Genomic DNA, 19,765 nt, shown 5'->3' with positions numbered 1-19,765 from the left:
ACTTTAATTGCTTTACTTATTCCCAAATTGCTTTACTTATTCCTCAAAAATTGATAGGATCCTGCTGACTTTTTCGATATCCATCCAGCCCAGGTTAGCAATGCTGGAGTGAGCAGGATTATTACACCTTCCTGCTTCAGATTTTGACCACTGGTGATGGTCTGCCTAGACAAAGAATCTAGGGAGTCATCCATATTCCCAAGAGCTGGCCACCACTTTAGTTTAGCCATTGGCTTCAGTGTCTGGAGAGGAAATGTAGAAAACCTATACTAAGTTTGTCACAATTCAACCACCAGACTTGTTTTCATTGAGCATGATGATAGCTGAAGTCAGCTGACTGACTTTATAAATTTTTATAGGTAGCAGTGCTTTAGGAATTTTGAAACTTTGGTCAAGGTTCTCACCAGAAACTGGCATGGATCAGTGACTGATGCACTAAAATTGCTACCATTCTGGAAGCAGGTTCAGTGAGAAAATTTAAGATTTGTGTAAGGCGACATTTACAGCTCCTAGACACCATTCTGTGAGAGGACTAGCATTTAATTGAATTTTTCTAAATTTTATTACTAATAACAATTTTTCTACATTTTAAGTCTGATAGTGAAAGATAAAATCACCTTTTTGAATTCAAAATGAAGCTAGTGTTTGTTTCCCTTCCCAAGAAACAAACAAAAAAAAGGCTTAGCATTGTGGGGTTTCATTTAATTTTAAAGAATTTTCTAAATTAAATCTAGGCAAATATTGTGGTGAAAGTAGTTCTTATTAACAATCTGAACTTTCTAGAAAATGATCATAATCAAACAAATCTATTTCAACATTTTCTTTAGACTTTTTTCTAGTATGGTTTGGAAATTCTAAATGGGTAAGTTGTTCCAATCATCTTAAAATCTGTACAATTTTTTAAAATGTTATCATGACTTTTGCAAATATGCTTATGAAAAATTTCTTTGCTATGATGAATAATATGTTGCTTGAAATGCATTTTTTCTTGATTTTTAATTATGTGATATCTCCTTTTAAAATCAATTCAAATGAGGAGTCTGAAAACTTTTTAGCATAGAACTCCAAATTCTCTCCAAAGTCCTTCTCTAGTCCTTCTATATTCCGTGGGTATATAATACATGTAAACAAAGTAAAAATTTTTTAAAAAATTAACTGTAAACCAGAATACATTATTTTAATTTATGTGATGCAAATATTTTAAAGTCTGAATTTTCAAGACATAAAAATAACTGTGCGAAAATCAGGCTATGTGTTTAACAGATGATGCTGAAGACAGACCCTGACCAACATGCCTGTAAGCAAATCCTTAAAAGATCAACACTGGTATCAGATCCAGACAAGTAAGTGATTTGAGCCACAAGATGCCAGAAGAAGAGAGAATGGAGAGTTGCCACTGTGGACTGAAAAGGCAAAGGAAGTGCTAAGAAAAATAAATACATGTTTGTTAACTAAGCCAATAAAACAAGGGGAAGAGGTTACATAAAAGAAATTCAACTAATTCTGAAGCATAAGCACAGAGATAAAACTGGAAATTCCATCATTAGACAATAGAATATGCAAGAACACAAACCTTAATCTTTGCTGCTTCTTCAGAATAAACAAATCTGCTGGTTGCTAGCATTATTGCTGAAAACAGATCTCATCAAATTATACACAGAGAATAATTTCATCTTTTGGAAATAAAGCTATTATTTCACTATACCTCTTTTTCCAGGAAACCTAAATTTAAGTCTAGATTGAAAACAGTCAAAGACACAGTTTCTTATTATGTAGTCAACAACCTGAAGGCACTGCTTTCTCTAAAGAAGGCTTAAATAAAAAATAAATTAAAAAAAAAAAAAAGTAAATAGGGAAAGGGGTCCAGAAGGCAGGATCTAATGTAATTTAAAACTGGAATTACATCAGCAGTTTCAAACAGATGGCAGAATGTAGAGATAAATGTGTTAGCTCTTTTAGCTTATTTGGTCTCTCCATTGTTTGCATCATTAAAACATGCAATAGTTTACAATTTAAAAATATACTGTGTATTAGACACTGGAAAAATGGACATGCACCTACTGAATGGAAGGAGGTAGGATTGAATTAATTTGCCATACTTTAATGTACAGTGTCTGGGATGCTTTAGGCAAGTCTGCAAATAGGTTTCCTAGGAAATGAGATGAACAAAAATATAATGACCTTGAAATTATAACCCCAAATGTCCCAAGTATTTAGCAACCTAGCTCAGAAGTGGTAATTACATAAAAAATACAAAAGATCCTTAATTGCTTCAGTTATAGTGTATCTAGGCAGGTCAGTTACTGTACACAGCTGCAAAAAATGGTACGTGATTAATAGGGGGTTGCTTATGATAGCACTAACTAGCTAGTGTGTAGTGCAAAACACTCATTTCTTTTCCAATTAAAGGAAAAAAATCTGGTTTTGATTAGGCTCTTCAGAAGGTCTAAGTCTGTAGCAGCAAAATACTCCACTCTCACACTGTTAAATGTTTCAGTCAAGGACTAAGCAGCATATATTCATGAAAAACAGAAAGGTTTATATAAAATATTGGGGTGAAAATGCTGCAAATATCAAAATAAGACACTTCAGACCATTTTGGTTATTCTAGTTTATTGGCAATAAAACTACAGGGTAAACCACTTCAAATAAATAAGACTGAATAATACAGGTGCGTCTCCAGAGCTGGAACCAGGCATCAACCTTTCCTGTGATTCATTAGACTGCAGCTAATCATTCTTTCCACGTAGCTCTGAACTCATTCCATCAAAGTTTGAAGAAGGAGGCATCAAAATAGAACTCACAACACTTCCACCTGGTACTGAGGTTCCAAGAGGTCCAGGAGAAACACTGAATTATATGGAGAGCTCTCTGGATTTGTGAATGTCTCATGGTTCACCCATCAACAGGTTGAGAAAAATGTGTGGTCCTGATCTTTGGCCCATTGCTTCAAGAACCCATCCTGCGGATGAGTCGTTACAATGGTCCCTGCTCAGACCAGAGTGTGCACATACTGGAAGTATGACTTGGTCCACTGGGATTCCAGAGCTTGACTGTGCTCTGGTCACGCTTTCATAGGCTCTGGTGTGCTCTAGGAATGGCTCCATCAACGTTTGGGGAGGGGAAGGGACCAGGAATCAGGGGAGGGGGTACAAATGGCAATCAGAGGGGGTGAAATTCATAGAATTTGTGGATTTCCTCTTGTCTCTAAGGAGTGGTAGGAAACTTAGCACTGATAAGTCAGCATTCATTCCTGGGTGGGGTAACACTCAACACTTCTAAGGGGTGGATAGAGAAGTTTGCTCAGGCATTTATTAGAGACCCACCTTGCAGATCTCTCCATAGCCTGGCAAACTTGATTCATGTGTCTGAGGTCACCACAGCTGCTAGAAAGTGATGGTGTTTTTTAGGCAGAGAAAGCTGAAGGTCAGAAATTAAACAAGGCTATCAAATACATATTGCTGTGGGATATGGGCTTTTGAAATTGTCCTCCAAATCTTGGTCACACCTGTAGCTTTCTCTTCTCTTCAGAAAAAAAGTTAACAGCTACTTTTCTGGTTTCTGCTGAGCATACATGTGTGTCAGTCAGTGAATTTAAATCCTGCCTAATCTATAGTCTTCAGAGAAAGTAACAGACAGATTTAAAAGCCCTTAAAACAACTACATTATTCCCTGGCAGAGGAGTAGATTTACAGACAAAACAGAATCCTTTTGTGCCGTGATTTGACCATTAAATTATTCTGCATATTGAGCATGATCAGAAACTGTAGCCTTAGATCAAGCACTGTGAAAATAAATCTGTGAAGAAATTTTCAGAAATAAATACAGACCTGCATTCTGCTTTGCTTTTCACTGGGATCATGGAAAGTGATAAAGAGAGATTTGGGATGCAGAGAAGTAAGGCAGATTTGGGTACTCTCTCCTGGGAGAAATCATGAATGATCTTACCAGGGAATCCCTCTTGAGGTCTCACTGAAGCTATCTGGGGCAAGCCCCTTCCACTGCCTTTAAAAGGCACAGCTTGCCAAGCTCTGTGGCCACTTGGCTCTGGTCTAGGTTCACTTTGTGCCCTCATCTTCCTCTGCAAGTCTTAGAGAAGAGAACAAGCTAAACTCTCCAGTAGATTTTGAACTTGGTACTCTATAGTCTCATCATTGTGATCTTGCAAAACAGACAAAAAAGATCACTCAGAGAAAGCAGAATTTCCTACAATCAAGTCAAAGTCACACTGAATAGTCTAGTTTCTTTAAAGGGTCTGATTTCACAAGCTCAAATTGTGTGTGAATAATGATTTGCAAGTGATGTTTTCCTATATAATTCCTACTAAAGATTTTTCACTCACCAGATCAAAAATAAAATTTTCAGCTTTTAGAACTGAAATGCAGAGCAGAGCGGGTATTCCCCCAAGAGAAATTTGCACAAAAACAATATTAACTGCGAGGCAGGTCAAATGTTCACTGACACATCTTGACAATGCCCCTTTTCTTTACATTGACTCTATTTGATTAAACTGATTGAAATGCATTTCATACTTGTGCTTTGTCAGTCTATATTTTGGGCTTCATGAACAAAATGATACTAGATTGACTTACCCAGATACTTCACAAAGCTTGTCATGTTGAATTAATTAATGTTGCTTGTATAGCATGAGAATATGGAGATTCATCTTTTCAATTCTGTATTTGCTTTACCACCAAGTAAGGGGATGATGAAATATTTCCTTGGTAGTTAACAGACATTTAAATGTCTTCATTTCTTTAGAAACCTACAACGGAAATATTACAATAATTGTTGCACACATTGTGTAACATTAGTTACGTAAACCCAAAAATAATAGAGTAGTAACCAAGAGTAGTAGTGAATAAAACTAACTATGCTTTCTCTTTTTTTCCTTCCTTTTGGGTAATGGGTGGTGCAGAAGCATACATACAGTTGCTCTTCAGAAACCAGAACATAAATAACTTTGCTAAATCTCCAAAGTCTTGGGAGGATATTCTGTACTGCAGTCTTGTACATTGATAGTGAAGTCAATAGAATGGGATTAACTTAAGCTACAATACAGTAGTGATTCCCCCATCTCACTTATAGTATCCATTTGGGATTTTGTAGGTTTTTTAATGGTATCTGGACCCTTTGCTGGGAAACATTATATCTTAATAATGCTGCAGCTCACTTTACTGCATTTCTTTTTGCACTAAATAAAACAGGCAAGCTGTGTAAAACATGAAATATGTCAATGAGTTTTACAAATGCAATTAGAACCAATGATGTGAATACATCATATTTTTAGGTGAGAAGAGGAACAAAACATTTGAAAATGTGATTGTCATTCAGATGTAAGATGATTGAATACAATATTCTATCCAGAAGCTACTATTACTTCGTTTTGTCAGAAGCCCCTTTTACCCTTTTATTCCTTAGTCATGATAATCCAGAACTGGGAATTTAAGGCTGTGTAGCAAAGGTTGCTTCCAACTGATCTGATCATTTGAAGTGGAAGGAGGAGTCAGCCTGGGGTGCCATCAGCTACAGAGACAGCCATGCCATAATTACATTGGGTGTCTGGGCCACATCTGTTTTAATTTAGCAGGAGAGATCGGGAAGGAAGGAAGGAAGTGGCGGAAGGAAGGAAGGAAGGAAGGAAGTGGCGGAAGGAAGGAAGTGGCGGAAGGAAGGAAGGAAGGAAGGAAGGAAGGAAGGAAGGAAGGAAGGAAGTGGCGGAAGGAAGGAAGGAAGGAAGGAAGGAAGGAAGGAAGGAAGGAAGGAAGGAAGGAAGGAAGGAAGGAAGGAAGGAAGGAAGGAAGGAAGGAAGGAAGGAAGGAAGGAAGGAAGGAAGGAAGGAAGGAAGGAAGGAAGGAAGGAAGGAAGTGGCGGAAGGAAGTGGCGGAAGGAAGGAAGGAAGGAAGGAAGTGGCGGAAGGAAGTGGCGGAAGGAAGTGGCGGAAGGAAGGAAGGAAGGAAGGAAGGAAGGAAGGAAGGAAGGAAGGAAGGAAGGAAGGAAGGAAGGAAGGAAGGAAGGAAGGAAGGAAGGAAGGAAGGAAGGAAGGAAGGAAGGAAGGAAGGAAGGAAGGAAGGAAGGAAGGAAGGAAGGAAGGAAGGAAGGAAGGAAGGAAGGAAGGAAGGAAGGAAGGAAGGAAGGAAGGAAGGAAGGAAGGAAGGAAGGAAGGAAGGAAGGAAGGAAGGAAGGAAGGAAGGAAGGAAGGAAGGAAGGAAGGAAGGAAGGAAGGAAGGAAGGAAGGAAGGAAGGAAGGAAGGAAGGAAGGAAGGAAGGAAGGAAGGAAGGAAGGAAGGAAGGAAGGAAGGAAGGAAGGAAGGAAGGAAGGAAGGAAGGAAGGAAGGAAGGAAGGAAGGAAGGAAGGAAGGAAGGAAGGAAGGAAGGAAGGAAGGAAGGAAGGAAGGAAGGAAGGAAGGAAGGAAGGAAGGAAGGAAGGAAGGAAAAAAAATGGGAAGGGAAGGAGGAATGGAAAGGAAAGGAAAACAAGGGAGGGAAGGAAGGGAAAGAAAGAAAGGAGGGAAATACCAAAGGAGATGGGCATAGGTAACAGACTGCAGCAAGAATGAAGCTTTCAACTTAGCAGGCACAACTGACAAAATGAACTTTTTCAGGCAGCCCCACAGTATGAAAATTAGACTACAGGTTGGAGCCAATAAGTCCAAGGAAGAATATGACAAATAAAGTACAGCTGCACATCGTATTTGTAATAACACGGCTTAATTAGAAAGTGATTAGAAAGCATAATGGTTATCAAATGATGCTTATGCCGGAGATGCATTGCAACTCAGCTGCAAGTGCTATGAGACCCTTTGCTTCCGCACAAAAGCCTAGATGAGATTCCTCTGTTACAGGCAAGCTGCCAGTTATTATTTTTTACTGTGGTAAAATGCTCAAAATTTCAGCACTGAAAACTTCCTTACTGTTCAGTGCATAAAATTATTCTGCTTTTATATATAGCATGCTATAAATCTGTTTGCTCCAGTCCGTGACTAATATTTCCACTTGAGTGCTTTCCAAGGAAGTTTTGGGAAGCACTTTCTTCTTTTTAGCAGGGTCTTTGGGATTACTTGATTGCTGACCTCTTTGGTCCAATACCTGAAAACACTTGCAAACTCAGAACACCTGACTGAGGTGGATACAACTTTTGTAATGTATCCAGTATTGGCTTACCGATTTCATGCGACAGAAGCAAGGTTCATGTCCAGGTAAGTAGTTTCCAGGTCAACTAAACACGCCAAGAGGTAGGCACATAATTTCTAGCTTGATTTTCTACATTTACTTTCCAGAAAGAGAAGTCTCATTTCTGCCATTTTCTTTGGTGTTCAACAGCTCTTTTCTGGCATGACTCTTCTTTTAAGCTCTTTCTTAATAGCATATTGCATCCATCACACTTACGTAGGTTTTTCAGACTTGTTACTCTCTTCTGAACCCTTTCCTAATAACAGGAATAGACATGATTTTAGTGGCAGTTTCTTCAAGGCAGTACCACCTTCTATTTTCACTATAATATGAGGCTGCTCTGTTTCTGTATGGATCATCTGAGCAGACACAGCCCAGACATCCATATTGTTATAACTGCTATAATAACTCGTCAGTCCTGGCTTCTATTATTGTCTTCTAGTTTGTGTCTGCAAAATGGACTTACACCATACTCATATTTTTGTCCAGATGAATACACTGTAACTACTCAAGACAGCCAATGTTTCACTGTTGTGAGTTCTCCCTGATGATTTTGATTACCCATTGGCAGGATTTGGATAAAAATAGCAGCAGTGATGCAGCCTGTGCAGGTGTTGGGAGAAACAAAATATATTTTCTGTATTCCAGAGGGTCCTTTACAGGACCACTTGTATCCATCTATTCTTCTGATGGCTGCTAAGTGGCACTCACACATTTCACACTTAATTTCTTAAGTGGACAAAGGCACTTGTTCACAAAATGAAAAATTTCTTATTTCCCCAGTCTTTTAAATTAATTATTTTGTATTTTCCTGCATTAAAATCTTTAATAAGGTCTAAAATATTTTTTAAACAGTCACATAAAAGAACATATTAGAAATGATTCTTCAACAGTCAGAGGGAATGCATCATGAGGGTTCCCAAGTGTTTACAGGACCTACCCATCAGACAGTAACCTGCAGCAAATAAACAGTTCAACATGTCACAAATGATATTCATTTATATGTTGCAGATGAATGTTTGTGATTGATTCTCAAACAGTAGAGCAGGTAAGTTTTGTGCAAATGGATAATTGAACCAACCTTGCAACCTTCAGTACAGACTTAGTTTGAAGCAACCACATTCAGCTGGAATGAGAGTACTTAATGGAATAGAAATCACTGCTTCATAGCTCAATCAGCCAAAATTGTCCTCTGCTTGAGTTGGCCGGTGTGTATACCACAGAGCTGCAATGCCAACTACCTTCTGGTGGAATCCCTAGAAAGGTTTTGGAAGATCTGAGAATGCACACAAGTTGCAGTGAAAGTAAAGTAACCATGAAGTCATTCTTGTAGTTAAAATACTGTGCAGTTTTATGGTACTTTAATTTTCCAAGGCATTAAGGAAATTCCAGCTTAAAACTCTCTGTAGACAGCCTGCCTATCTGTGAGAGGGTAGGAGAGATAATATTGTGGATTTGACTTTCCACTGTCTATTACAGTAAAGAGTAAGAACAGTAAGTATAAGGTTATGCACCATGGTAACTGGAGGCACCAGAAAGATGCAGAGCAACAAACCCATCAAAGAATATAGGGTGAGCTTGAGGGAATCACATGGGTGTAGCTGGACCTCCCCTATCTAATCCCATCAAGATTTCACGCCTTCCTCTCCCATCCCTGACCACGAATACTAAAACCGCTAGGAAAAATATTTGGTGTCAAGAATGGTTAGCAACTAAATACAGCAGAAACGGTTATTCAATATCATATGTGAGTTAATTGGATCATATTGTAAACAAACTTGAGAAGTTTGCAGATTTTGTTTGTCTTCACTGTGTAATATGAACAAAAGCTCATACATTGCAAGCAAATCACTAGGATACTTGCCTACAGCTTCATGCATCAGACAAACAATTGGTTTGGCATTTTCAAAGGAACTTATCTGGTTGCCATGCCTCTTCAATGTATCTGTATTAAAAATATACTTATCTATATTTATAATGTGTTAAATACTTTCATCTTTCATGTTACATTTAGATCTTTTTTTCTGTGATATTGCCAATGTCAGAGAAGGATGGATTTCAGTAAACAGCCTGGTGCTCTTGGATGTAGATAAAATATATGTAACTGAAAATGAAATCTCAGATTTGTTTCATGAAGACAAGACACATTTCAGTTTTAAATCTTAATGTTAATGTTATAGCAAAAATGGATGGGTTTTTCCCCAATGTCATGAAAGACCAATTAATAAAGTGGTCAGTCTCCTTGCTCAGCTGACAGCAGAGAGAGGGATCCTTCAGAAATACTGATAGGTCAAGAGTGTATATATGGAATTTACATTTTTAAAAAGAGACATACTTTACTCTGTAGAAAATCATATTTCTCTGCAGAAAATAACAGTTGGTTTCTGTGCAGTTGCCTTGAGACTTGCTCTCATTATCTTCAATGGAGATGAATATGTATATCTGAGGAAATATTTTGGCCTTGAGAGAAAGAAAGAGGGAGCATTTGGATTTGAGCGTCTACATAACTCCAACTTTTCTTGGTACAGCTGAATCTACTGTGACTCTTGAGAGAAGTTGGCTCTTCTCACACTGAATACACAGCCACAAAAGAGACTTTCGTCTGGTGCTTGGTGTACAACTGAAGTCATGAAATCAAAAGACTTTGTTCTCTAGAATATTGTCTGGTGGGTGGAAAGGTAGAAGAAAGATACTTTACCCTCAGTTTGTGTTTATCTACAGTTTGGTTTTTTTTAATGTCCTGAGCTAACAAGCTCTTTTCTGGTCATGTGTCAATCCTGCCTCCTCAGAGGGCTGTGATGGCTCTTAAGATTTCCAGTCTACTAGGGAAGGAAAGATGAAAAAGATGAAAAAAAGTTATTTCTCAAGAATGCCCTCTCAAGTATTTTCTGTTGATATGACACTCAGCAGAAGATTCTCTGTAACTAAGTGCTGCTTTCTTTACTCCTGTCCACTTTTCCAGTTAAAGCAATATTGCATCCAAACTCCTGCTTCACTTCTCAGCTACACCTGCACCTGTGTATCAGCAATAAGTATATTAAAAAGAACAGGCAAATGTGTTGACTCTCTTCTCTTTGACATTTCTTTTTCAAACCTCTCTTGATAGTTTCCTCCCAGAAAGAGAGCAAGGAGTGTGTGCAAACACTTGTTCTCCACATCAAGCCTGACTGAACAATTTCTCTGCTATTCTGAGTTTCTGGTGAACTGAAAATTACCAGCTGTACTGAATTGTGACAAACACTGTGTATATGTGTTTCTGTGTCTCTGTGCATGGAAGAAAATATATAAACAGAAATTATCATATCTAATGACAGCCAAATAGGTTTCACATTTATGACCCAATCTACCATTTTAATTCTATAAAACACAAATGTAGCTTTAATTTCTAACTAAGGATTATTTCTTCAAGCCCTCACGGAAGAGCACATCAAGCCCTCATATATAGAGCATATGCAGAGCAAGAATTCTCTAATGCCTTTCCTGGTTGAGACATAGTCAACGAATAGGACAACAACCACGTAAATGCTGGCATCATTGCACAGATTTGAGAAAGAAAATGAGATTGCACTAGGGAAGAAGACAGGTATTTTAGAGGTATGCAGCATCCACTTCATACTTCAGGATGGCTGATCGACATCCAGATATACTCAAAGCTGATCAATATCAAGCTGATTTGCAATGACAATAGAAACTCATTGAACTGCAGTAGCACATTTGCCACCCTTTGATGTCTATATTCTTAGCATTAACATGGTAACAATCCAAGCCTTCTGTGTGTGTGCCACGTCACTCCCTCCATGTCAAAATAAACCACAGTAGCTATATAAAAAGTGTGGTCACAACCCAGCCAGCTAAATTCTTGCCAAAAATTGACTTCAATAGCTGTCTACAGAGTCTGCCAGAATACTGTCGGCCAACTCATACCATGTGTGCCTTTTAGGGTCATGGCTTTAAAAGAACAGCAGAATTGCTAAAATCTATCCATCTTTTCAGCTGAAACCCTCTCCATCCCTCATGGATTATAGTCATATCTAATAGGAAGGAAATAGACAAAAGCCATTTGCACAGAGCACACCTAGGAGAAAGTAAATAGTGCTTTCAGACCCTGAATGGGAGCACTTCATGTTGGCAAAATTGGACTACCCAGAGTGAGATGCATAGTTGCATCCCAAAAATAACAGGTTTTAAATCCCTTTCTGTGAATTTCACTTACCTGAGAACCTGGGGGACAACAATTCTTCCTGGGTATTCAGTTAACTGAAACCCATACCTGATTTTCTCCAAGGACACTGTAAAAAGTGCCACTTTTCTGAACAACATGGTCCGGCCAATCTGTTCCCCTGACATGACTGCTCTGGAAGAAGGCATTTTCACAGAACCTTTTCAATCAAGTATGGTCCCTCTTTCTCTAAAAGTTTGCAGTTCTGGAGAGGGATACAAGCAAGAACAGCAGAATTTGAAAGTCAAAGACATGACTAATTTCATCATAATCATGACTAAATAACCATTACATCTGCACAAAAAAAGCTCTACATTGTAAATGCATCAAGGCCACTACACCTGACAGGTGATCTGTGCTATTTGGGCACAGCAGCATTACAGTGAGACTGTGGAAAATGAGACCCCTCCAATGTTTAAGTGTGGAAACTGGCGGTTTTTATTTTACCAAACAGAGCTGGCAGGGACACAGATCAACACTATGCTTACAGGTCCCACAGACTGCAGGAGAGATGGCTTGCCACAGAATCCATTCTGGTGGATGTAAGGGATACAGTCCCTGGGTCTCTTTCACAGACTCAGAATCTCAGGCTTATGGGCTAGAAGGAGGTCACTGATGAACTAAAAAATGAGACAACCTCTGATTGCCCCCACTGCCACTGCTGTTTGTTCTGCTCTGAATATTTGCTATATCCACGCTTGCATGAAGATTTGCATGCAATGTCTGTGTCCAGGATTACCCTTATTCAGATGGCATGAAGGGACAGTGCTCTGATCTGGCAAGATGAGGGACAAGCACTGCAGACCTGCATTTTTGTGCAGAATGGATAAAGTGTGATAAACTAAAGAGGATGTAAGTTGAAAAAGGAAGAGGGGAAAAAATGGTCTAGAAGGAGCAGAAAGAAAAGGAATAACAATAGATAGCAGAGAAAAGAAGGACCAGAGTGGACAAAGAGAAGCAGCTGTAAAGGAAGTAAAAGCAGATGAAAACACCTTGGGAAACTGAAATATTCAGCTCCAAAGATCTGGGCTGTGACTGAACATGAGCTCATTTCACAGTAAACTCCAACATCAGGAAACTCTCCATGCCCATGTACAAGGGGAATGGTGGCAACAGTGTGGTCAGTGGTGGCACTAAATTTGCTCACCATTTGGGAGGTGGGAGATGGCACAACGCGAGGGGATGCAAACAGCTTCAGCAGAACACTTCCAGGAGAAGAAAAAGTGACTGGTAGAAAATTCCCCTGTTCTCCATCTTTCACCCATAAAGACTGATGACCTTCTTTACAGCTCTGTCCTCGTCTTTTCAGTGAAAGAATCCTGCTAGCTTTCTCATAATGGCAGAAATAATTAAAAAGGGGATCAACTTCTGAGGAACATAAACACACACTAAAAGTCTGTCTCTGTAATGGTATCCCCTCCATACTTCACTGGCAGGCTTTCTGCTAATCTAATACCTGTTAATTCTATTTCTAATTAGGGCTATAGCTCACCAGAGGCTGTTTTATACTTAATTTGTTGGAGTTTTATTATATGGCTCAACAGTCAGCCAACCACTGTATGCATCATGTGATCCTGGTTGGGATCTTTCAGGCATTACTGCACACTGAGGCCCTTGGAGAGAACGTGCCACTACAATTTGTGAGTCACGCGTTCTTGCTCTGCCTAGGTCTTGTCATGTGTGTGCTTGTCAGGATTCATCTCCATCTCCATTACCCCTGGGGCAGAAGTCATAGTTTGTTTCTGCTCACTTGTCTGATTTTTAGCAGATCATATTCCCATCTTCAGAACCTTAAGCAAGTGCCATCTTTGTAGAATTTAAGGTGGAATTCTAAGCAGTGATTTAATTCAACTCAAACCCATCTTCTAATTGACAGAAAATATCCTTAGTTCAACCATTTTCCAAGGCTGATGTAGACTGCTATACAAAGAAAAATAATTAAGTTAAAAGCATTCTTCACTTTTACCAAAATGAAAACTAATTTTCTTAGGTGTTTTTCTTGTAATGCCATCATTTTAAAAATACTCTCTTTTAGGAGTTTGAAATGAAGATCTGAGGCAAATTTTAATTGTTTGAAACACATATCTGAGAGACACATCTTCATTAATCAATTTTTTTGCCGAAAGGATTGCAATCAAGTTATGAACCAGTTAAAGAATTAGCTGGGAAATTACAAGGAGAAAAATAAGAGATCACAGAGAAGCAAAGTCCATGGGGCATTATTGAAGAGAACAGAATATAGGCCAATGAAGAAACATTTTATTAAGCCACTGGAAGCCAGCCCAGGGGACTGACCAAACTTTGATTTGCCTCTAGAATGTCAGCTGCCAGGTAAACAAGAGTATTAGAACATCATTGACCCCAAACTGGTGAGCAAAGAAGGTGACCAACAGCTGTTAAATAATAAACCTCATCCTCCATCTCTGTGGGTGCCAGGAAGGATGACACTTAAAAGTTGTTCAGTCACACACTGAGAGTGATGGTAACACTTGTTATGTCATCCTAAAAAAAATATTTGTTCCAGAGAACCAGCATCCTTCTTATCTGAATACACAAAGGGCTTGACAGTCACACAAGCAATTCCCATGACTGGAAATTGCAGATCTAACAGAAGCAGCATAATGGGACTTGCCTATCTCCAGATAGCAGAAAATAACCTCAGAAAATTCCTCCTTTCTCCACTGTCATCTGGTAGGGTTTTATTGGAAGAGGTGGAGAGTACAAATCAAGATAACACTGGCTGTTGTGGAACAACTTCAGAAAGAGTACATTAAATAAATATAATAAATAAAATGATAAAGAATTTATAAATTCATATAATCCACATATAAATATAAATAATCAAGTCACCCCATTTATCCATGCATCTAGTAACTTTACAGATGTGACCTAGCTCCAGCCTACTCAAAAGAGCAGTTGTTCTGGATCTGGTTTTGTCTACAGAAGCATGGTTAGTCAGATAATCTTCTGTGGTATTTCAGTGGGAAAACTACAGGAATCAGAGCTCCTAGATTGGGAAGTTCATTGCAAAGTGAAACAAGAAAGCTGGGCTTGTACCCACTGCATGTGTAGCTGAACAAGTCACAGCTGGCAATTCAGAAGTGCAGTCAAGTTACCCTCCATCTGCTATGGAAGATTACTTGTTCCAGGTAGATCTCTAGAAGGGAAGACCTTGCATGGAAGAATAAAATAGGATATATTTGCACAATGCATATTGAAATGATGCATATTGCTGTTACCCTGTGCTAGGCAAGCATAATAAACTTCTCTGAAAGACAATGAACACAAAATCATAGAACCATAAAATGGCTTGAGTTAGAAGGGATGTTAAATGTCATCTAGTTTCAAGGCCTCTGCCGTGGGCAGGGACACCTTCCACTAGACCAGGTTGCTCAGAGCTCCATCTAACCTGACCTTGAACACTTCCAAGGATGGGGCATCCACAATTTCCCTGGGTAACCTGTTCCAGTGCATCACCACCTTCAGAGTAACAAATTTCTTCCTAAGATCTACTCTAAACCTACTCTCTTTCCGTTTGAAACTATTCCCCTTTGTCCTATGCCTACATGCTCATGTAAAAGGTCTCTCTCCATCTTTCTTATAGGCTCCCTTCAGGTACTGGAAGGCAATGAAATTAGTTTGCCCTACAGCATAGGAATGATGGTCATGTCCATCGGGAGTCTTCAGACAGAACAACTTGGATTCTTGACCAGTAAGTCTCTAGCCCAGGTACTGCTGGAAATAGGAAGGAAGGATGTAACAAGGGAGGAGTCACTCCAGAAATGGCCAGTTCCTTAGTTCTTCTGCAGGATCTGCTGCTGGCTCACCAGAAAAAAAATGTTAGGCTGGATAGAACTTCTTCACACCCAGAGCAGCTCTTCTGCTCTCTGCTCACCTGTCATTGGTATTCCTTCCTGCTTTCAGCCCCATTTCCATGCAATGCTATCATCCCTGGACTCCTTAAGAAGGATTGCAAGCATCAGGGGACATTACTGCTGATGCGATCATCAATGACTGCTGCTGGAAATCCATGCAGAAATATGTACTGTGCACAAGGAAGCAGACAGCTACAACACCCGTCTCTCCTTCCCTCTTTCCCTTCCTCCCCCTGTAACTGAAATTCAAGGACTGTAAGTCCCACTGTCTCCTGTCAGGATAGTTCCATTCCCTGGGGAAGGGGTTAGCAACAGCAAGCCTTGCCTTAGCAGCAGTGTGCCATCCCACATGTGTAAACACCAGTACGTGCAGGTAGACATCTGATTTTAGCCAAGATTTTTTTGATGTGCAAGAATGAAGGATTAGAGCAAATCCATGTGCACAGGCTGACCAAACTAACAGTGTTTTGCTTGATCTAATTTTGAGGTTAATTTTCCTCACAGAGGGGACAAAAAAACCATATTGTGGAAACACCTCAATCCATTTAAGACAAGACACAGCTGTGTACTTTTGAGGAGTGAGGTTTCCTGTAGTCCCAAGCATTTTGTAGTGACATTTATATGCAAATCATCAAGTCAGGGCCAGGCCAGATCTGACAGCAGCCAAACACATTCTCATGCTCAGCAGGCAAGTCCATAGTGACAGGGCAGGTCCCATGTCATGCTAGGAGCCGGGGCCATGGCCAGGCATGACTGAAACACAGTTGGAGCTAGAGCAGAGCTCAGCAGAGAGTGAGCTGCAGTGGAGCCCCTGAGCAGAACATGTGGATGGAGACCCTATGGGAGTTTGATGAGAGCAGCTAAGGGTCATTAATGCACTTAGGACCCTGACACAATTTTTCTAGGACATATGCAACAGGAGAGGTGAAAAAGTACCAAGGAACTTTGGCCTGAGCCAAAGACATTTGTTTACTGTTAGATACTTATCTGTTGTTAGATATTTACTGTTGTTAGATGTTTATTATTATTGTTAGGTACTATTGTTAGATATTTATTTGTTCTTAAATACCTATTATTAGTAGACATTTAGAATAGAGACTCAACCAGGTAAAGGCCTTGTCAAGCCTCTAAAGGGGGGAAATTATGTCTTAATCTTTAGCTTTCATATGTTTTAGATTCTGTACTGCCTTAGTGTGTGACTCTGAACTTCGTATAAAGTGTTAGCAAGTTCTCTGCACCATTTAGTTAGACAAAATAATCCTTTTCCAGCTTGAGAACCAAGGACACCATTGCAGCTTCAGGCCCAAAAGGTATAAATAACAGCAAATTGATGAGAGCAATCTGGGAGGATGGCACTTCATAACCTGAAGCAGTAATTGGACAATTAACCCCACCATGTAAATGGACCAAAACTTATAAAAGTGTGAAAACTCGTGACCGGTTGTCCACCTTGGGCAGAGCCATGGCCGGGCTCTTGTACTGACCAAGGGTGGATCTTTTGAAGGCTTTTTAATAAATACTTACTTTATTCCTTTAACTCTGCCTAGCCTCTGTTCCAGGTCAGCCTCTTTAGGCATCAATTCACCCCACAAAATAAGAAGCCCTAGTTGTTCCAGCGCGGTCCATGCCACAGGAGTGTCAGACAGTCAGATGTGTCCTGTCCCATTGTTTTGCCCCAGAACACTTGAAAAACAAGCAAATAATGGTTAGCACCAATCTGCAGTGACCATGCCCAAGAGAAGAGGCAGCCACCCAATGTGACATTTGCTTTCCTCACACCAGAAAAGCCAGCAACAAACAAACTCTAAAGGGAGGTTAGGAGGAATATTAAAGGCTTTCAGTTGCAATAGATTTTTAAAACAATCATGATAAAAAGTACTACATTTTTATAATAACAGGGTATCTATTAACCACATTTGTCAAAACAGAAGAGCAGACAGCTACTTTTTGAAATCTTCATGTATCAGGGAAGATACAAGTAATTCCTTTACTATTTATATGTAGTATTTGCCAATAAAAGAATAATGTGAAAGATCATAATCTTTAGATGTTTCTTCAGTTTTCACGTCCGAACTTTTCTCCTTCCTTACTTCCAAAATTTATTATAGAAAACATAGCTGGAAGTGTTCTCAAAAATCAGCTTAGTTCCTCCTTTTAACCCACATCCAGACATAACTGTGAAATACTTGCCTAAAACAACAGCAACTATCTCCCTTAATGATGGATATTTACAGCTTTCTCAGGCAATACAATATAGTGCTTGGGTACTCTTTCATACTTTAGCCCTTGATTTGGCCATGAATCTCTTTACCACAGTTTAGGTCCATTATCTTTTGTCGTATGCATTGTGAATCCTCTGACAACAAGCTATTACTTCCCGGCAAGCACTTGCATACCTAAGGAACATTTCTCCTGCTTTCCTTTGGAGTTCTCTTCTTCAGACTAAATAAACCTAATTCTGCTTTTGTTTTCCTTGCTGATCACAGTTTCCAGTTATTCTTTTTAATCTCTGCAGAGTACATCCATTTGGACCACATATTTTCTGAAGTATGGTATCCAAAACTGCATGGAACAATCCAGCTGAGACTTCCATTCATCCACATTTTGACATGTCCAGATGTTTTCTTTTGATTTAGTCTTGTGCAAGCTCTGTCAGTGTATAAGGACATGAATATTTGGAAAAAAAATAAGGCATCAAATTAAAAACTGAAGGGTTAAAGCATATAGTACAGGAGTTTGAGAGACTCAAAACAGGAGTTTGAGAGACCCAAACTGTGAGAATTTAATGATACTGTGATAACTACATGAATGTGCTCCAGCTACAACCCTTGGAAGCCAAATCCAGGATTTGCAGGACCTTCTGTGATGGTGAACCTTGCAGCTTTCAGAGCCTCCTTCTTCCAAGAGCCTTCAGAGTCACAGCTTTGGGAAACTTCAGACTCAGCTGAGGAACCCAAAATTTGGCAATATGCCTCCTGGATCTCCCTTGAACCAGAGTGATCAGTGACATCCTTTGCCAGGAATCCAGCAACTCAGGAATTCTACAGGACACCTGTGTTACAAAGTAATAGAAAAATACTTGTAAAATACCCTTAACTAAATATTAATTGATCAAACCCTATTTAATTGAAGAACTTCAGCCTAACTTTGAAAGAGGTACATTTGCCCTCAAAAGAGGCCATACATACAGATACATATATAGTTGCTTTTCAGAGGTTTTCTTTCCCCAGCAGCCAGGTGTTCTCTTTGCCTCATTACAGTCATGGATGGGCACTGGGAAGTGAGAATGATTCATAATTCGATCCTGCCAACTGCATAGTGACCCTAATTTTCTGAGTTTTCAAACATTGCAGGAAACATAGCTGTAATGAAAGTTAATATACTTATGACTGTGTTGAACTTTGTCTCTATAAAATCCACTGCTGTTCAAAGTAGTGTAGTTCCATGCATCTTCCATGGTGGTTTTGAGAGAAGATAAAAAACTACTGAACTTTCAGTGTCTTGTGTGCCATGTCTTCCAGTCTCTTCTAAAATCTCTTTCCATATCCCCAGACTCTTTTCCCAGACAAGGATTAAAACTATTAAATGTACCTATGTTAGATATAAAACAGCCTTTAGTGAGCTATAGACTTGATTAGAAATAGAATTAGCTGGTATTAAGAGAATGTCTGCCAGTGGAGTATGGAGGTGATATTATTAAAGGGACAGACTTTTGGTGTGGTTTATGTTCCTCTGAAGTTGATTCCCTTTTTAATTACTTTTGCCATTATGAGAAAGCTAGCAGGGTTCTTTACTGAAAAGACGAGAACAGAGATGCAGAGAGGTTCATCGATCTTCACAGGGGACAGACAGACAACAGAGGAGTTTTCTACCAGTCACTTTCTCTTTTCCTGGAAGTGTCCTGCTGAAGCTGTTTGCCTCCCCTTGTCCTGTGCCATCTCCCACCTCCCAAAAAAGTTAGTGCCACCACTGATGTCACTGTCACCAGCATTCACATGGACACACAGAATTTACTGTGAAATGAGCTCCTACCCATCCTCATCCCAGATCTCAGAAGCTGAGTATTTCTTAATTCATTTTCCATCCTGGAAAATTCATCTACACAAATCAATCTGATTCTATCTAGAAATTTGATCTACAAAACTGTAATATTTTATGTCTCCCAGCATCACAAGTTTTTCCTTTCTTTTTCCTCAAATTATATTTGAAGACCTTTAAGGTCCAGGTGGAGTGAGACACTGAACTCTACAATTTGATTCCTGCAGACAGTAGATCTGTCTTCTTCTTTTTGTTCTGTCTGCTAAACTAAAGATGCAAAAGATAGCAAGTTGTATTGGGGCATTCTTCTACAAGGAGGTGGTTTCCTACGATACTCCCTATTTAAAGCCTTTCAGACTCTTTTGACATTTTTTTATGTGAAATAGATCCTTCAACTTCACTGCAGTTTCACGTCTTCTTCAAAAGACATGCTCAGAACATCTGCTGATCCTGACCTTAC

At 39.4% G+C, this 19,765-nt stretch overlaps 1 long non-coding RNA gene across 2 annotated transcripts; it reads right to left on the bottom strand.

Annotated features, from left to right (window-relative positions):
- Positions 1–960: 960 nt before the first annotated feature.
- Positions 961–18,011, bottom strand: LOC119697899. 2 transcript variants are annotated; one of them, XR_005255987.1, is made up of 4 exons: positions 16,792–18,011; positions 11,387–11,597; positions 7,165–7,429; positions 961–4,765 (listed from the first exon to the last, which is right to left on the bottom strand). It is a non-coding gene; the product is annotated as an uncharacterized LOC119697899 (long non-coding RNA). The 2 variants fall into 2 exon arrangements; XR_005255988.1 differs by lacking the exon at positions 11,387–11,597.
- Between the last annotated feature and the right edge of the window lie 1,754 nt (positions 18,012–19,765).

Source organism: Motacilla alba, chromosome 2, assembly GCF_015832195.1.
Source record: "Motacilla alba alba isolate MOTALB_02 chromosome 2, Motacilla_alba_V1.0_pri, whole genome shotgun sequence".
Lineage (NCBI taxonomy): Eukaryota > Metazoa > Chordata > Aves > Passeriformes > Motacillidae > Motacilla > Motacilla alba.
This window is presented reverse-complemented; position numbering and strand designations above follow the sequence as displayed.